Below are 20224 nucleotides of genomic sequence, written 5' to 3'. Positions count from 1 at the left end.
GGAAACCCAGCTTTTTAAGTTACTGATCCCTTGCTCGTCAAGCGCAAGTGCGGAGCTGGTTACCCAGCGGACTGCGGTTTCTTTCCTGTCCCAATGCTCACTACCTTTTACTTCCTAGTTACGTCCGGCCAGGAGTGGCAATAGTATAGAACTATTGGTAAGGCAGCTCCAGCAGCCTCTATGGGCTCAGGGGCTTTAGTGGATTCCGGAACCTTCTCAGTGCCTAGACCAGTACCAGTAGGCTCAGGTCTCGGACGCAGATGCTGGCGTCACGCCTTCTCTTTGGTTCCAGCATTCGTGTTGGATTGGGTTCTATTTGGGCTGTCGCAACAGCCTTGATCGTTAAGTCTTTATTTTGAATACCAGGAGGGCTCATGACACTGCTTGGGATGTTTTCCAGTCAGAATTTCCCAGTCCTGATGGTTAACGTCCAGTTCCTACTTGCTTTTTGTTTTTTGCCTCTTTCGGCTCATATCGGCCTACAGCACTATCAGGACGTATCTGGCTGGGACTCAGCATTTCATCTTGTTGGTAGACCCCGACAGGCCTTTCTTTATTTTCTACGCACTCCATTAAGCCGTCCTCAGGGATCCTGAAGAGTAGCCCTCCTGCTGTGCTCAGCAGACTTCTCGCCATGGGTCATATTTTCCTGTCGTATCTGTCATGCTCTCAAGGTCTCCTTTTGGTTGGGTACCAGATTGGTGATCAAGGCAGCGCTATACCCGGCCTTTTGGGGGTCCTGAGGCCAGGGGAGTTGCTCTTCTGGCCCAGGGTCTCTCTTACTTTTGGCCATATCAACTGGTTTTGCACCTCAGCCTTTTCTGTTTACATCTGCATGCTTGCAAGACGCGGCAATCGGGTGGCGGCACTATCAGGTTTTTGGAGCCTGGCAAGGCGTGGCGCCCGGTGTTGGTTTAAACCAGCTCTGCTGTGCTACATCTGATAAACCCAGGGGTGGTCCTCTATTGCCTTTTCCTAGCACTCCACTCTCCATAGCTCTTTGCATACTTCAAGGCCGCCCCCTTTTTTGGCCAATCGGGGTCTGGACCCTAAGGCATACTTTGGCATTTATTCAAGATATGAGCAGCTTCTGTGAATTCGTGCTGGGGGCCCCGGCCCTTATTTGGGTAGATGGAGGTCGTCTTGTTTCTCTGGGTATGTCCCAGAGCCACTTCTGAGATGCCACAAGCGGTTGTCAATTTGGCAGATTGTCTGTTTATTCAGTGGGTAATGAATCTGGCTGTTAAAGCTTTCATTCTACTGGGTTTATTTTTGCCCCCTTTTAGGCATACTGACCACGTGACCCAGGCACATTTCAGCCCGGGTTCACACCTATGCGAATTAGATGTGCGTTTCCGCACATCTAATTCGCATAGCAGGAGAATGTGACTGGCTCCCTATGGAGCCGGTTCACATATCTCCGGGGCGGCTGCGGTGCGCACTGCACAAAAACGCTGTGCGTCTTTGGCTGCGTTTCAGGGCCGAATTCAGGCATAGAATCGTCCCTGATTCGTCCCTGAAACGGTGAACAGGGACGCACAGCGCTCCTGTGCGGTCCGCAGCGAATTATGGTGTGAACCCGGGCTCAGGTCTATGTTCTCTGTTGCTCTTTGTTCCTTTCCTACACGATCCACAGATTGACTCCGAGTACAAGTGTAAGGCTGACCGCAGGTCAGCCTGTAATTGTAGGAGGAGTCAGGCTGCATAAAGCCTGCCCTCCTTTGCCTCCTTCCTTGTGGTCATAGGATCTCGTGTCCCACCCACCCATTCCCTTTTTCATTTCATTTTATTTCATACTTGGGTGTGCCCCCTGTTAGGCATACTGACCACGTGACCCAGGCACACTTCAGGTCTATGTTCTCTGTTGCTCTTTGTTCCTTTCCTACACTATCCACAGATTGACTCCATAAACAAATTAGATGTGTAATTTATGCTCCTAGAACACGTGACGGTGCTCCCTGCATGTTGGGCCTCTAAGTGGCTAGGCTGTGAAAAAGTCCCACACATGTGGTATCGTAATACTCAGGAGTAGCAGAATGTATTTTGGGGTGTCATTTGTGATATACACATTCCATGTGAGAGAAATAACCTATTACAATGACAATTTTGTGGGAAAAAAAAAATTAATTTTGCAAAGAATAGTGGGAAAAAATGATAACATCAAAAACCTCACCATGCATCTTACTAAATACCTTGGAAAGTCTACTATCAAAAAAGGGGTCATTTGGGGGGTATTTGTACTTTCCTGGCTTGTTCGGGTCGCAAGAAATGAGATAGGCCACCAGTACATCAGGGTGCAGCTCTCTGTATGTTTTTACCAGATTCTCCAACAGGGATCAGGAGACTGGTCTTGTTCTCATCCATTCCTACAGCTATCCTGCTCAGAAGAAAGGTACCTAGACCCTGTACTGCATGAAAAAGAAGCAACATGGGCATAGGCTTTAATAAGAATCGCTTGAATCGGGTTTCCATCCACTTTAAGCAGTAAACAGCAGTGAGCAATTCTTCACATGTGAGTATACCCTGGGCTTCTCCAAGGGTAACCAGCGCACTGGTGCAGTAGCATGGTGCCGTCTTAGCTGACTAAGGGTTTGCTACTTAGCTTAGTTCCTGGTTTAGTGCATCAGCTGGCCATATGTCTCACAGACTGAAGAAAGGTGAGAATGCAGGGGGAAATGGGTCCCAAATTCTGATGTCAGTTAGGGAGGAACCTTTATGTAGCCTCCTGGTACAGTTTCCGAGGGTCTATCTGCTTTTTGTGGCTATGACTCCCCTCCCAGCTTGTTTACTTCCGACACCTCCAGGGCACCTTCCTCCAGTTCCTTTGTGACAAAGTAGGATTTGTCACCTGCGTTAGCAGAGATGCTACAACAGCTTTCCAGCATTCTGGCTCATTTGGGCCATCAAGGCCCCAAACTAAGGCATCCCCCCACTCACCCCCTATTAATGGAGGAGGAATGATTTGGAAGCCCATGATGGTGTACTTGAAGACGAGGAGGTGGAAGACTCTTTTGCTTTGTGCCATAGTCTTCTTAGAAGTTTTAGCCCCTTGAATCATTATGGCCTCTGTCACAAGATCCTCCATCATTTCCCATACATCCTCAGGGTCCTTAGGGATGTTTTGTATGTGGACTGGGCTCACCCCAACAAGGTTTTCTTTCCACGGAAGAGATTTGCTCAGCAGTACCCCATAGAGGAAAAATTCACTAAGAAGTAGTGTATGCCCTTGGTCGATACAGCAATCTCTTATCTCAACAAGAATATTACTTGCCTGGTGGATAGAGTACTGTTTTTTAAGGATGGTTCTGACAAGTATATGGAAACCTTGTTTAAGGTGTTTTATGCCCTGGTAGGTGCAGCTCTACAGCCTTCGACTGCAGCTATCGAAGTCTGCCAGAGCTTTAGAATCTATCCAGGGGGATGGAGTCCTCTAATGGAGAAGCCAATTAAGAAACCTTTCACACTGGGGTGTTTTTCAGGCCCTTTAGCATTAAAAAAAAGCGCCTGAAAGAAGTCTCATCTGCAATCCCAATGTGAAAGCCCGATCACTTTCACACTGGGGCGCTGCGCTGGCAGGGCGTCAAAAAAAGTCCTGCAAGCAGCTTCTTTGCAGCGCTTTCGTGTTTTTGCCACCGGGCTGGGTGCGCCGATGGCCCGAGCCCTTTCACACTGCCAGTGCCTGAAAAACGCACCAGTGTATACGGGATCATAAGCGGCGCTTTACCAGCATTTTTCGGGCGCTGGCAGTGTGAAAGGGCTCGGGCTTTCACATTGAGATTGCAGATGAGGCTTCTTTCAGGCGCTTTGTTTAACGCTAAAGCGACTGCAAAACGCCTGAAAAATGCCCCAGTGTGAAAGGGGTCTTAGGTGCATCTGGCAGGCTTGCCTCATGCCCTTGCCTTGAGGGACTCCATTCAGCAAATTTCTTGCATCAGGCTTTTATACGGCAAATGCTTAGGGTTTTTTAGCTAAAATGTTGGTCTGTGGCGTGTCTCTACAAGAAGTTGCTGGTGAGTTTTCCCTTTCATGGGGAAAATGATATTGGGCCTGACCTGGAGTTCTTTGTTACCACATAAATTGTGTGTGTTACATAAAAGTGGGTAAATAAAGTAGGAGGGGTACCACGTCCCAGCTTATAATAAATAATACTAGAAAATTAGCCAATGATTTTTAAAGGTTCCTTTTTAAGGTAAGATTACAAGTACATTTCTAGAATTTAAACAGCAATTTTTTTATTTACATATATCACATAAAATCAACCCATAGATTATTAACCAGTTCCAACCAGAGTTAAGCATATATGCAGCCTCTCGGAGGGTGGGCTTTAACGCCAAGAAGCCACATATGTGCGACCATATTTAAACATGCAGTACTTCTGTGCTGAGAGCGTGCTCCCTGCATGCTCCTGCCACAGTTACCAGAAGGTAACGGAAAGCTCCTAATACATACTTGATACGTGATCAGGAGTTTTCGATCATGTGACCACTGCCAATGACAGCATTTACAATCTTTTAACCACCTCAATACAGGGCACGTACACCCCCTTCCTGCCCAAGCCATTTTTCAGTTTTCAGCGCTGTCGCACTTTGAATGACAATTGCGCGGTCATGTTACACTGCACCTTAATTAAATTTTTATCATTTTTTCCCCACAAATAGAGCTTTCTTTTGGTGGTATTTGATCACCTCTGCGGTTTTTATTGATTGCGCTATAAACAAAAGAAGAGGGACAATTTTGAAAAAACACAATATTTTTTACTTTTTGCTATAATAAATATCCAATTTTTTTTTTTTTTTTAACAAAATTTTTCCTCAGTTTAGGCCGATACGTATTCTTCTACATATTTTTGGTAAAAAAAAATTGCGATAAGCGTATATTGATTGGTTTGCGCAAAAGTTATAGTGTCTACAAAATAGGGGATAGATTTATAGCATTTTTATTATTTATTTATTTTTTACTAGTAATGGCGGCGATCTGCAATTTTTATTGTGACTGCGATATTGCGGCGGACACATCGGACACTTTTGACACATTTTTGGGACCATTCACATTTATACAGCGATCAATGCTATAAAATTGCATTGATTACTGTGTAAATGTGACTGGCAGGGAAGGGGTTAACACTAGGGGGCGCTCGAGGGGTTAATGTATTACCTAAGGAGGTGATTCTAACTGTGGGGGGAGGGGACTGACTGGGGGAGGTGACCGATCGCTGTCCCTATGTACAAGGGACACGCCATCGGTCTCCTCTCCTCTCCTCTCTGACAGGACGTGGATCTGTGTTTACATGCACAGATCCACGCTCCTGCTGTGTTACCCGGCAATCGCGGGTGCCCGGCGGACATCGCGGCCGCCGGGCACGCGCACCGGGTCCCGAGTGACACGACGGGCGCGCGCGCGCCCCCTAGTGGCTCGGGAAGGCGAGGACGTCATATGACGTCCTCCCAGAATAACAGAAGCCTCGTCCAGCCGTCATATGACGGTGGGCGGTGGCTTAGTGGTTAAAGGGCTGGGAGGCGGCAGTGGGAAGGGGTTTAAACAAAGAGTTCCAATATACTGTATATCAAACCCTCCTTTGAATGGATCCCCCTAACCAATATCTTAGGCCATAATTATTCAAATGGGGCTGTGAGGCCTTAGTATTTATCAATCCTAATATCACATTGAAAACTGTTATGTGGATCCAAATTTCCTTTACATTTCGCGGGCAACCCCGCTTCTTCAGGAGGATAGGAGAACAGTGATCTGTCTGAACATGATAAAAACATACTGCATTTAACAACAATTCAGAGTAACAACACATTATTTTTGATGTTTCATTTAATTTTCAGTTCAAAAAATGAATTAAGGACTTTACTCACTAGAAACATGGCTAAAATCACCCAAATGGACAGGATATGCAGTGTGGGTTTCCCTAGGGGTGAGCACAGGGACACATCAAGGGGACCACAGGAGGGGAAATTAATTTAAACGGATAATAAAATAATTAGATCTGTATATTATCCCTTCCCTCTGAGGTATTTTACACTTGAAGACAACTTTAAATGTCTCTACCCACCTGAAGTTAACAGAGGATATATTCTACTCACATGGCATTGTCTTAATGTATATAAATCAATGCACTTTCAAATTTGGAAAATATTAGCTCTGTGGATAGCAAAGATAATATAGATAGCAAATAAAAAGTCAAGTAAAGAAGAGGGCTACAAGATACCTAGTAATATGCCCAAAAGAGATTCTGGCCACATTGGCATAGTGCAACATCATTTATAAACAAACACTATATAAAAGCAATCAGCCAACAATAAACCAACAATAACAGAATCTATAAAATAGATGAATAGTGTAGTGTGCATCACCTGTATATAGGTGGAGAGGATTAGGAAGCCCCGTTTGATTGGCCAGGCCTCTTCCCTCCTTGTTGCTTAGTGAAAGCCCCGCTTGCAACGTGGGGGTGTCCTTCCGCCCTTAGGAGCAACAGGGCTGTTGGTGCGTGTACAATACTTGCCATTTTTCGAGGCACCTGTGCAATACAGGAGGTCTAGGCATCCTCTATATAGCATTCAAATCTGCCAAGCGACAGATACTCTTAAATCTACTTCATGAAGCTGAAAAATTTTGTGCTCAACTGTGCATCTTGGTGACTGTATTCAGTAAATAATCAAGGCTACTTTGTTATAGTAATGTAACCTGTCTCATCTTGTTAGGAATTCAAATGCACAAATTACTACAAAATTCCCCTGATTACAGCCCCGCCAGGCATACACATACAAATACATGGGAAAGTCACAAACTACAAGGTTCCTCTGTAATTTAGAAGAACCAACATTGAGAAATATAGCACTGATTACAGTTGGGGTGGGCCTACCTTGGCTGGGGTTAGCCAATGGAGGTCAAACATTCCAAAACACAACAGGCTCATATCCAGCCAACATCGCTGAGTGTTCAGACCATACGCCGCACGCTGCATCAAATTGGTCTGCATGGCTGTTGACCCAGAAGGAAGTCTCCTCTAAAGATGATGCACAAGAAAGCCCTGCAAACAGTTTGCTAAAGACAAGCAGACTAAGGACATGGATTACTGGCACCATGTCCTTTGGTCTGATGAGACCAAGATAAACTTATTTGGTTCAGATGGTGTCAAGCGTGTGTGGCGGCAACCAGGTGAGGAGTACAAAGACAAGTGTGTCTTGCCTATAGTCAAGCATGGTGGTGGGAGTGTCATGGTCTGGGACTGCATGAGTGCTGCCCACACTGGGGAGCTACAGTTCATTGAGGGAACCGTGAATGCCAACATGTACTGTGACATACTGAACCAGAGCATGATCCCCTATCTTTGGAGACTGGGCCGTATTCCAACATGTTAAAGACGACCCCAAACACACCTCCAAGACCACCCCAGCATTGCTATAGAAACTGAGGGTAAAGGTGATGGACTGGCCAAACATGTCTCCAGACCTAAACCCTATTGAGCATATGTGGGGCATCCTTAAATGGAAGGTGGAGGAGCGCAAGATCTCTAACATTCACCAGCTCTGTGATGTTGTCATGGAGGAGTGGAAGAGGACTCCAGTGGCAACCTGTGAAGCTCTGGGGAACTATATGCCCAAGAGGGTTAAGGCAGTGCTGGAAAAATTATTTTTAAATATTTTCATTTAGGGGTGTATTCACTTTTGTTGCCAGTGATTTAGACATTAATGGCTGTGTGTTGAGTTATTTTGAGGGGACAGCAAATTTACAATGTTATACAAGCTGTACACTCACTACTTTACATTGTACAAAGTGTCATTTCTTCAGTGTTGTCACATGAAAAGATATAATAAAATATTTACAAAAATGTGAGGGGTGTACTGACTTTTGTGAGATACTGTATATATATATTTCTTTGTTACAGTTACATCCGGTCCTGGTTGACATAAATGTGATGATTTGTTTTTAGCAGTGTATGTACATTGAACTCATGCATACAGGATAGTATAAAGAAAATCATCCAGCTAATTATCCTAAAGCTTTTTTCCATATATTAATAAACCCATTCATGCACATCTTGCATCATGCTTGGAGTTTTTCTGCAGTTACTAGCTCAGAGGATTTTCCCTTCAAGCCCCTACATTGTCCCACGAAAATGAAAGTGAAAATAAACTCTTTACTGGAATGATGAAACGAAATGCAATGCCTCATCCTAGAAATGGATGAATGAATATGCTGCACTGACCATGAACTTCCTTACATTGAGGCTGGGTTCACACTATCTTCGCATGCGGCTCACAGCAGGGGTCCGATGTGTCCCTGTTCACCATTTCAGGTCCGATTTCAGCCCGAATGTTTGGCTGAATTTGGACCTGAAACAGACCAAAAGACGCACAGGACTCCTCTGCAAACTCGCACCGTTGCCACAGCGGAGATATGTGAACCGGCTCCATAGAGAGCTGGTCAAAATCTCCTGCTATTGCAAATTGGATGCGGGGGAACATCCAATTCGCAATAGTGTGAACCCAGCCTAAAACACAACTCAAGTATGCAGCAACCAATAAGGGTTCTTTCACACGTGCGGACTGTTCAGATCTGCCTGTCAGTTTTTTTAGCGGATCTGAACGGTCGCTCCATACATCTCTATGGAGTGACGGATGTCAGCGGTGACATGTCCGCTGACATCTGATCCGCCCTGATCCGATCCAATCCGCAAAATCCAGTCGGATGGAAGCCCTATTTTCTATCCGTCTGGCAGATCAGATGACAACGGACAAGCGGTCCGTAATCATCCGATCCCCCCCCATAGAGGAAAGCGGAGATCTGACAGGTCCATCCCTGCACAGTGTGCAGAGACGGACTTGTCATCCGCCGGCTTAGCAGGGATCAATGGAGCGAGTTCAGAAACTTTTACTAAGTGGCGTTGAGCCTGCAATTTTAACAGGCTTAAACAGGCTATACACTGATCGTATTTCAATCAGTGTGTGGCCATCCCTGCTCGACAAAGACCATCACTGCTTGAAGGGGCATGTTGGAAAACTTTGCTTGATCAATGGTGGGACTCGCTGATCAGCGTATTCTGACAGCTGCGAGTCCCGCTGTTAGAATATATTGTCCCAGCAGGTGGGTTTCCTCCATCTACCTTGTTTGTGTGGATGGAGGAATCTTTTTCGTTCATCTAAAAACAAACATAGCACAACGGCAGATTTAGTCTCAGTAAGCTGACTATCCCGAGGCGGACATTTTTGCAGCAGGGGATGCAACATAGTCTCATGATACAGTGTTCACAGGGAAAGGTTGGGCTTTGCAGCTAACAATTTCTCATACAGATGAAACTAGCATAACATAAATTATGTGTACTATAGGGGATGCAATGGTGGTGTAACCCAGAAGGCATGTCTATCTTAGTCAGTGGGTCTTGTTGGAGGCTGGCTGTCTTAAAGGCAGCTAGTGTTCCTGTTGCAACGCCCTTAATTAAAAAAAAAATAAAAAGAACATAATAGGGAAGGTTTGAGAAAATAAAGGAGGAGGAGGAGGAGGCTGATGGAATAGAAACAGGTGAGGCTGTCTATTTCCAGCCTACATTTTTCTTTTTAGTTTTGGATACACTTAATGTTTACTGCTATCTGCAGGTCTGTTAGGCCTCTTTCACACATGCGGACCGTTCAGATCCGCCTGTCAGTTTTTTCAGGCGGATCTGAATGGTCGCTCCATACCGCTGACATCCGATCTGCCCCGATCCGCAAAATCCAGACGGATGGATGTCCTATTTTCCACCCGTCTGGCGGATCGGATGAAAACGGACAGGAGGTCAGTAATCATCCGATCCCCCCATAGGGGAGAGCGGACTCTCTGACAGGTTCGTCCCTGCACAGAGTGGACTTGTCATCCGCTGGCTCAGTGGGGATCAACGGAGCGATCCCCGCTGAGCAAGCGGAGTAGTGAAAATGGACAGCCCCGTGTGAAAGGGGCCTTAGACAGAATTCCCCCTCATTTACTGTCAGTATCACTACAATAATAACAGATTAACCAGACAGGAAGTGTGAAAAAACAGAGACACCTACAACAATAATAATCTGACAGGTGTTCTAGCTTGCCTTACTAAAATAAACATTCGAATTTCTGTTTATGTCGCTGTTGTAAAATGTTCTCTTATTTCCTGTCGGGGGATACTGTTATTACGGGAATAGTGACATGGGGAAGTATCCCTAATGGAGCCTCAGACAACAAAAGCCTGACAGGGGCTCTGATCCTTTACCACTCCTATCAGGATGCAGAACCCCTGACCCTCTGTCTGGACAGTGCTGATTGGCCCTGTGATAATCACATGCACTCTCCCAAGAAAAAAAAAACTCTCTAGCAATACACACCAAACTGAGCATGTGCAGCTTGACTCCATAGACCCTGTCTTATCAGGACATGTTTTGGAGTTAGTGGAAGAAAAGGAGGATCTGTGCATACAGGATCAAACAGCCTTTTTACACAATGCAGAGGATTAGGTTCCACAGTGAGTATAACAAGCATGCTTTACTGTATATATAAAACAAGTTTACTGTTGTGGGTTTAGTAACACTTTAAAGCAGATCATTCATTTAATTTGGCTGCCAACACATCACAGCACACCGAAAATCGGACCTGCACCAGGTCTGGTTAGCACAGCAGGACACATAGTAGTGTATTACTGTGCATTGCAGTGCTTTGGGAATCTATTAACAATGAATGGCAGACCACCAATGCACATACTGTAAGGCACATCACCATAACACACTGCTGTAAATGGGCATTGATAGAAGAAGGATTGTATTGGCAGGGTCTAGTCTTCCTCAAAGTTTGGGATAAATTATTACATTCACATACAGAATCATGGAAATATGTTGTATCCACTCTTCTTGTTACATGAGTAGCATTATTAAAAAGAGTTGTCACTACTCATCACATCTGTCTTTGAACACTTAAAGTGTTACTAAACCCAGGACCCTGCAATCACTATATCTGGTCTCCCACAGTACACAGAACATGGTTCTGTTCTATTAGCAGATGGATTGGGGACAGTAAAAGAAGGGGAGGATCAGAGAAGACCAGATCAAACAGCCTTTTTACACAATGTGGAGGATTAACCCCTTAGGTTCCACAATGAGTATAACAAGCACGCTTTACTGCATATACAGACTGAGTTTACCGATGTGGGTTTAGTAACACTTTAAGGTCTCATGCACACAGGACGTATAAAAAAAAAAACCCCACTTTTACGGGCGTGTAAGGTTTTTGTTTTAAGCCTCCAAACACACCTCTATGTTGGCCTATGTGGTCAAGCATTTAGAGGCTGAAAAAAAATGCACCACCATTGTGTTCAGGAGAGGAGCGTTTGAGCAAAAAAAAAAAAAAAAAATGGTGAACGCGCCTAAACGCTAGGCGCATTTAGCACTTGAGTGTTCACTAATTTCAATAGTTCATGGCCAACGCCCTTCGGACAAAAGTCTGACGCTTTGTCTGCGGAAAATCCGATCGTTTGTACAAGGCTTTACACACTGACTAGTTTTTCATGTAGCATTTGTTTTACAGAGGTTGCGGATTTTACTTTAAAATTGAATAGTACTGGTGTATGTCATCTAGAACAGGTCTCTTAAAGCCTTACGGACAAGTCCTGGCGTCCTTTTAAGTGGTTCTTTATGCCTGGGGTCTGGGATGGAATTCCCGTTGGCTGTCACAATGTTCACATGATCAGGAGACTGTCCCAACCACCACATGATTGCAAGGTGGTTGCAGCTCTGCCCCATTCACCTAGGGGTATACTTCCAATCGCAGCCACTGCATGTGTACGTCCCTTGCCACTGCAGCTAAAGGGGATCAGTTGGGGGGGGGTTGAAAAACTCAGCTCAACCACTTGGTTTTTCCATCCCCCCACCTCACGTGTTAACGAGCCCCTAATTTACATCTGTGCAGCTCTGTGCTGCGTGTAGGGCAGCCCATTAACTTCAATGGGCTTCTCTACCTGCAGAAACATAGGAAAAGAAGTCCTCAACCCTTTTTTTTTTTTTTTTAAAACGCGCCACACTGAAAACGCACTGCTGTTGCCAATGTGACAGGGTACCATTAAGAGTTAATGACACTCCTGCGCATCTGCTAAAGAGCAGCACATTTGTCTGCATGTCAGGAATACGAGCAATTCTGCGCATGTTCCACGACATGAAGTAATGTGAACCAAGCCTTAAAGTGTTTGTAAAGTCTCGTTTTTTTGTTTTTTTTAATAACAAACATGTTATACTTACCTGCTCCGTGCAGCAGATTTGCACAGAGTGGCCCCAATCCTCCTCTTCTTGGGTCCCTCTTCACTGCTCCTAGCCCCTCCCTCCTGTTGAGAGCCCCCACAGCAAGCAGCTTGCTATGGGGGCACCTGAGCTGAGCTGCAGCTCTGTGTGTTCATTCAGACACAGAGCTGCGGTTCAGCCCCACCCCCTCTCTCTACTGATTGGCTAACTGACTTTGATTGACAGCGGCGGGAGCCAATGGTGCCGCTGCTGTATCTCAGCCAATCAGGAGTGAGAGTCACGGACAGCTGAGGGACTTGTGGACATTGCTGGATAGAGATGGGACTCAGGTAAGTATTAGAGGGGCTGCATTAAGATAAATAACCTTCTGCCTTTACAACCACTTTACGTTGGCCATACATTGTACAATTTCCTATAGATTTACCTTCAACTATGTAATGCAAGGGCCTGCCTGACTGGATACAAATTGAAAGTGTTGTTTAGGTTTTACCTCATATCATATGGTTTTTGGTAAATCTAAAAGGAAAATTGTTAAAGAAAATTGTATAATGTATGTCCAGCCTTAAGCCCCTTACAGTAGATACCGGCAGACATTCGGCCTATGTGTATGAGTCCTTGTTTGACAGAAGCTGATCTCATGGACGGCTTCTGTTGTACAAGCTTGATGGAAAACCAGCAGCTGATCGGCATCCAGGCTTTAGACTGGGGTGCCTCGAGACTGAAAATACTTTTCAAGGGTGCCCTGACTGGAAGAAGGTTAAAAAAAACACTGGATTAGAACACGCAGGGGTTATAACCCTCCCTTAAACTGGCCATGCATGGATTGAAATTTAATCCTTGTATGTGCCAACTGGTAAAACATAAGTTGATCTATCGGTTGTCTTGTGTACAATCAGCCTGACGGGTTTTTCCCAAATGATCAGTACTGCCGGTGTTCTGTCAAATTAGCCAACTGGTCAGAAACTCCAACCACGTCACTTCCGGTTTCTTTAACCACTTAAGGACCGAGCCTCTTTCTGAGATTTGTTGTTTACAAGTTAAAAACAGTTTTTTTTTGCTAGAAAATTACTTAGAACCCCCAAACATTTTTTCTAACACCCTAGAGAATAAAATGGCGGTCGTTGCAATACTTTCTGTCACACCGTATTTGCACAGCGGTCTTACAATCGCACTTTTTTTGGAAAAAAAAATACACTTTTTGAATTAAATAATAAGACATCAGTAAAGTTAGCCCAATTTTTTTTTATATTGTGAAAGATAATGTTACGCTGAGTAAATTGATACCCAACATATCACCTTTCAAAATTGCGGCCGCTCGTGGAAAAAATATACAGGTTGCATATTTTGAGTTACAGGATATCTAGGGCTAGAATTATTGCTCTTGCTCTAACGATCGCTGGGATACCTCACATGTGTGGTTCGAACACCGTTTTCATATGCGGGCACTACTCGCGTATGCGTTCGCTTCTGCACGCGAGCTCGGCAGGACAGGGTACGTTTAAAAATTTATTTATTTTTTTTCTTATTTATTTTACCTTTTATTTTTTATTTTTACACTTAAAAATAAAAAGTAAATTGTGTCACTTTTATTCCTATTACAAGGAATGTAAACATTCCTTGTAATAGGAAAAAAAGCATGACAGGACCTCAGATCTCATATTTACACTAAAATGCAATAAAACAAAAAAAAAAATTGTCATTTGAAAATTTTTTAAAAAAAATGGCCCTTTAAGAGCTATGGGCGGAAGTGACGTTTTGACTTCGCTTCAGCCCTGCAATGGTATAGAGACGGGTGGGGGCCATCTTCCCCTCACTCGTCTCAATACCGAGCAAGGACAAGGATCCGATCGCCTCCACCGCTACCGACGGATCCGGTAAGCGGCGGAGGGCACCGGAGCATGGCGGGAGGGGGGAGCCCTCTCCCGCCGACGATAAAAGTGATCTCGCGGCAAATCCGCCACAGAGACCACTATTATCGGAAACCGGACCACTGGCCAAAGAAGAGGATACCGGGGTTATGTATGGCAGCTAGCTGCTGCCATAACAAAGATATCCCTCTTCAAAGTTAGGATGTATATCGGCATGCGGCAGTCTGGGAGTGGTTAAACCATCAGTAATTGGAGATTTTGATAAATTGCTGTTTGAACACAACCCCAGCAACCGAATACAGTATGGCACAGGAAGATTTAGTTGTTTTGACAGCTCAGCGCCTAACGAGGACAAAGTTGTCGCTGACTCGGTGGCGGCCATTTTGTTGGCCAGTATCGGAGTGGAGTAACAATCTCCGCTCATAATATTGTGCACCGGACTCCATTCAGTTGCCGGTGTTGTGTCCAAACAGCAATTCGTCAAAATCTCCAATTACCGATGGTTTAAAGAAACCGGAAGTGGAGTAGTTGGAGTTTCTGATGAGTTGGCTATTTTGACAGAACACACTAATAATTGTATTCTGATGGTGGAGAAGGCTCCCCGCTGTCAGAATACAATACCACCACAGGGAGGATTCCCCCGCCCACATCGAATGGGAATGGGGGAATAGGCCGTATGGCTTCCTTAAAGCCTCGTACACACAATGAGAATATCAGACGAATGATCGTCGATTTATTTTGAAATTTTTTTGCATGCTAGACTCATATCGAAAATAAAGAGGTTGCTAAAAATAAAGGAGAAGTCCAGCCTAACACTAAAATCGACTTATCAGCGACTTATAGCGGGACTGCGACATTGCGGAGGACAAATCAGACATCTAACTGACACTTTTTGGGGACCAGTGACACTAATGCCGCGTACACACGGTCGGACTTTCCGGCATACTTGGTCCGGCGGACCAGAGTGTGCCGGACAATCCGCCCGTGTGTGGGCGGCGGCGGACTTTTCCGGCGGACTTCTTCCCAAAAGCCCGCCGGACCTAGATTTCAAACATGTTTGAAATCTTTCCGTCGGACTCAGTTTCGGGCGGAAAGTCCGCTCGTGTGTGTGCTGGTCCGACGGAAAGCCCGCTCGTGTGTAGGCTGGTCCGACAGACCAAATACGACACGAGGGGATGGTATTGCATCTCGCGCTCGCTGCAATAGGAAAAACAAATCTTCCTATTGCGGCGAGCGCGGGGCATACCAGGCCCTTAGGTCTGGTATGGATTATAAAGGGGAACCCCGCTACGCCGAAAAAACGGCGTGGGGTCCCCCTAAAATCCATACCAGACCCCGATCCGAGCACGCAGCCTGGCCGGTCAGGAAAGGGGGTGGGGACGAGCGAGCGCCCCCCCCCCCCTCCTGAACCGTACCAGGCCGCATGCCCTCAACATGGGGGGTGGGTGCTTTGGGGGAGGGGGGCGCCCTGCGCCCCCCCCCCCAAAGCACCTTGTCCCCATGTTGATGAGGACAAGGGCCTCTTCCCGACAACCCTGGCCGTTGGTTGTCGGGGTCTGCGGGCGGGGGCTTATCGGAATCTGGGAGCCCCCTTTAATAAGGGGGCCCCCAGATCCCGGCCCCCCACCCTATGTAAATGAGTATGGGGTACATGGTACCCCTACCCATTTACCTAGGAAAAAAGTGTAAGTAATAAAACACACTACACAGGTTTTTAAAATATTTTATTAAACAGCTCCGGGGGGGGATCTTCCTCCGGCTTCGGGGGTCTTCTTCCGGCTTCGGGGGTCCCTCCGCTTCATCTTCTCCCGGCGTCCGGTTGGTTCTTCTCCGCTCTCCGGCCTCTTCTCCCGGTGTCGCAGGTCTTCGGCCGGCCCCTCCGCTCTCTTCATGTAGCTCTATTGCGAGCGGAGGTCCGGACTTCTTGGCTTCTTGGCTTCTTGGCTTCTCTTCTCTTCTCTTCCCCCAGATGTTGACACGACGCTCTCTCCGGCTGGACTGGTCTCTGAGGGCTGCGTTGTGACTTATATAGGCGGAGACCCCGCCCCCATATGATGTCACAGTCCCTGGGCATGCTGGGACTGTGACGTTTTAGGGGCGTGGTCGACCACGCCCCCTAAAACGTCACAGTCCCAGCATGCCCAGGGACTGTGACATCATATGGGGGCGGGGTCTCCGCCTATATAAGTCACAACGCAGCCCTCAGAGACCAGTCCAGCCGGAGAGAGCGTCGTGTCAACATCTGGGGGAAGAGAAGAGAAGAGAAGCCAAGAAGCCAAGAAGCCAAGAAGCCAAGAAGCCCAGAAGTCCGGACCTCCGCTCGCAATAGAGCTACATGAAGAGAGCGGAGGGGCCGGCCGAAGACCTGCGACACCGGGAGAAGAGGCCGGAGAGCGGAGAAGAACCAACCGGACGCCGGGAGAAGATGAAGCGGAGGGACCCCCGAAGCCGGAAGAAGACCCCCGAAGCCGGAGGAAGATCCCCCCCCGGAGCTGTTTAATAAAATATTTTAAAAACCTGTGTAGTGTGTTTTATTACTTACACTTTTTTCCTAGGTAAATGGGTAGGGGTACCATGTACCCCATACTCATTTACATAGGGTGGGGGGCCGGGATCTGGGGGCCCCCTTATTAAAGGGGGCTCCCAGATTCCGATAAGCCCCCGCCCGCAGACCCCGACAACCAACGGCCAGGGTTGTCGGGAAGAGGCCCTTGTCCTCATCAACATGGGGACAAGGTGCTTTGGGGGGGGGGGCGCAGGGCGCCCCCCTCCCCCAAAGCACCCACCCCCCATGTTGAGGGCATGCGGCCTGGTACGGTTCAGGAGGGGGGGGGGGGCGCTCGCTCGTCCCCACCCCCTTTCCTGACCGGCCAGGCTGCGTGCTCGGATCGGGGTCTGGTATGGATTTTAGGGGGACCCCACGCCGTTTTTTCGGCGTAGCGGGGTTCCCCTTTATAATCCATACCAGACCTAAGGGCCTGGTATGCCCCGCGACGGGGCTCGCAAGGTGTCAATCTAGCCGATAAAAGCGGCAAGATTGACATCCTTTTCTAGTCCCGTCGCACCTGAGTCACGTTCAAAATGAACGGACTTATCCGTGTGTGGGCAAGTCCGTTCATTCTGAAAGTCCGCCGGAACTCCGGCGAAAGTCCGTCGGAAAGACGGGCGGACTTAGCCCGCCGGAAAATCCCGGCGTGTGTGGGCAAGTCCGTTCGTTTTAAAGTCCGGCGCACCTGGCGGACAAAGTCCGTCGGAAAGTGTGCCGGACCAAGTAGGATAGAAAGTCCGCTCGTGTGTACGCGGCATAATACAGTGATGAGTGCTAAAGAAATATGCACTGTCACTGTACCAATGACACTGGCAGGGAAGGGGTTAACATTAGGGGCGATCAAAGGGTTAAATGTGTTCCTAGGGAGTGCTTTCTAACTGTGTGAGGAATGTTTTCTCAGTGGGAAGGCAGAGATCAGTGTTTCTGCTTAGCAGGAAGACAGCATAACAGCCTTCCCTAGTCACAGAATGGCTATCTACCTTGTTTACATAGGCAGATCGCCATTCTGCCTGTCTCCCGAATGATCTGGGGGTCCCGGCAGACATTGCGTCCACTGGACCCGCTGATTGGCTCCCGCTGTGTCCAATCACAGCAGGAGTGGGCCGCCGGCAAGTGATGGATCATGTACAGGTAAATAATTATGCCCAGAGTGGCCACCCTTCCGCAGTAATTGTGTGTGGGGCGGTCGGCTTCTGGTTAAACAAACATTGTTAGTTCTGGTATCGAAAGCTCTGGTTAGTTCTGGTATCGTCTGAGAAAAATTTTCGTGTTTGTTCCTTCAGATAATTTTGCAGGAACACTCAAGATTGGCTCTCGAAAGCTGTGTACTAACGATCAGATTATCGTCCGATCGTTTCAAAATCGCTATTTTTTCATCCGAGTGTGTACTAGGCTTAAAGCGGAGTTCCAGCCTGCATTAAACAAAAAATAAGTCAGCAGCTGCAAAAACTGTGGCCTCTGACTTTTAATATAAGGACACCTACCTGCCCAGGGAGCCCGCAATGTCGACCCATCTATTGGCTTCGGGTGCAGGAGCCGGCATCCTTACTAAGGGAAACAGGAAGTGAAGCCTTGCGGCTTCACAGCCTGTTTCCCACTGCGCATGCGCGAGTTGTGCTGCGTTTTCTGAATGGTCCCGCTGTCTTCTGGGACCTGTGTGTGTCTCCCAGAAGGCAGCGGGGGGGGGGGGGAGGAGGAGGGACCGTAAATGACGTAGGTTGCTGCAGCGCCCTTACATGGAAATGGGAGCGAGTACCTGTTTTTGACAGGTATCCGCACCCCCTCCCCCCTGAAAGGTGCCAAATGTGGCACTGGAGGGGGGGAGGAAGCAAACAAGCGGAGCTTCCACTTTTGGGTGGAACCCTGCTTTAACGCTATCCAAAATGAAACAAAACATTTACCTAATTCTACTTTAACCACTTCCCGACCGCTGTATGACGATATATGTTGGCACAGTGGCAGCGGTGGGCAAATGGGCGTACCTGTACGTCCCCTTTACTTGGTGGGGTTAGCAGGCGCACCACATACAGCGTGACCGTGCCCGCAGGACCCGCAGACTCGATGTCAGCTGGTCTCCCGGCGATCGTGTCACAGAGTCGCAGAACGGGGAAGTGCCTATGTAAACAAGGCATTTCCCCGTTCTGCCTTGTGTCATGACAGAGATCACTGCTCCCTGTGATCGGGAACAGTGATCGCTGTCATGTGAGTTGTAGCCCATCCCCCCCACAGTTAGAACACCTCACTAGGACACACTTAACCCCTTGATCGCCCCCTAGTGTTTAACCCCTTCCCTGCCAGTGTAATTTACACAGTAATCAGTGCATTTTTATAGCACTGATCACTGTATAAATGACAATGGTCCCAAAATAGTGTCAAAAGTGTCCGACATAATGTGGCAGTCATGATAAAAATCGCAGATCGCTGCCATTACACTGCATGCAGCTGGTGATGTGCCCATGACGTCAACGGCTGCATGCAGGGTGAATACCCCCTAAACTGTGCAGGTTTTAGGAGACATTCAGTGTACCTACAGGTAAGTCTTATTATGGGCTTACCTGTAGGTAAAAGTAAAAAATAAGAGTTTACTCCCACTTTAAATGTTCTAAAACTATTATGAGGACAACTCTAAACAGTCTATTGAAAGCAATACAATCAGGCAGGGTCTTGCACTACATAGTTGATGGTAGATCTAATGCCGTGTACACGCGGGCAGAGACTTTTCGGCATCAAAGGTCCGACGGTCTTTCCAACAGACTTTCGACAGACTTCCGAAGGACTTTCGAATGAACGGACTACACACGATCACACCAAAGTCCGACGGATTCGTACGTGATGACTAAGGATGAGCTCCGGCGTGTTCGCATGCTGCACGTGCTGAGCCCGCCAGGAAGTCGGCAATGCGCTGCGCTAATCACAAGCAGTAAAGCATTTCCCAATGTGCGGCTGCAGAGATCGGGAAATGTCTCACTGCTTGTGATTAGCGCAGCGCATTGCCAACTTCCTGACGGGCTCTGCACGCGCAGCATGCGAACACGCCGGAGCTCATCCTTAGTGATGACGTACGATCAGACCAAAATAAGGAAGTTCATAGCCAGTAGCCAATAGCTGCCCTAGCGTCAGTTTTCGTCCGTCGGACTAGCATACAGACAAGAGGATTTCTCGATAGGAACTGGGTCCTGCGGAAAGATTTGAAACATGTTCCAAATCTGAAGTCCGTCTGATTTTCGACCGAAAAAGTCCGCAGCAGGTCCGATGAAGCCCACACACACGGTCGGATTGTCCAACGGATTCGTTATGTTGGACCAGTCTGGTCGAAAAGTCCGCCTGTGTGTACACGGTATAAAGAAGATTGTACAATCAGGTTGTATAGTGTATGGGCATCTTTATCTGGGTATATAGCGGTGTGCCTGCTTTAGATGTAAACACACAAGTGTCAGTATTGAAATACATGGATTAGACACCGGAGTTGATGACGTCAGGTATGGAAGGGACAATCCTGAAGAGCAGACAGAAGAATGATTCTGCAGAGGATTGGAGCCTATGGAAGTCTATGAAACATTCCAGGAGAT

At 47.1% G+C, this 20224-nt stretch overlaps 1 protein-coding gene across 13 annotated transcripts in view; it reads right to left on the bottom strand.

Moving 5' to 3' along the window:
- ALPK1 (alpha kinase 1) overlaps positions 1 to 20224 on the bottom strand; it is a 189649-nt gene that overhangs the window by 169253 nt on the left and 172 nt on the right. For 6 of the 13 annotated variants that reach the window (XM_073602563.1, XM_073602612.1, XM_073602632.1 and 3 more), the window contains exon 2: positions 20104 to 20203. The exons of the other annotated variants lie outside the window; for them this stretch is intronic. The gene's annotated coding sequence lies outside the window, so the exon portion shown is untranslated. The remainder of the gene's footprint in view (positions 1 to 20103; positions 20204 to 20224) is intronic. 13 annotated transcript variants of the gene reach the window in all.

Source organism: Aquarana catesbeiana, linkage group LG01 (genome assembly GCF_042186555.1).
Source record: "Aquarana catesbeiana isolate 2022-GZ linkage group LG01, ASM4218655v1, whole genome shotgun sequence".
NCBI lineage: Eukaryota > Metazoa > Chordata > Amphibia > Anura > Ranidae > Aquarana > Aquarana catesbeiana.
Note: the sequence above shows the minus strand (reverse complement) of the source record. Positions and strands in the feature narration are given on the sequence as shown.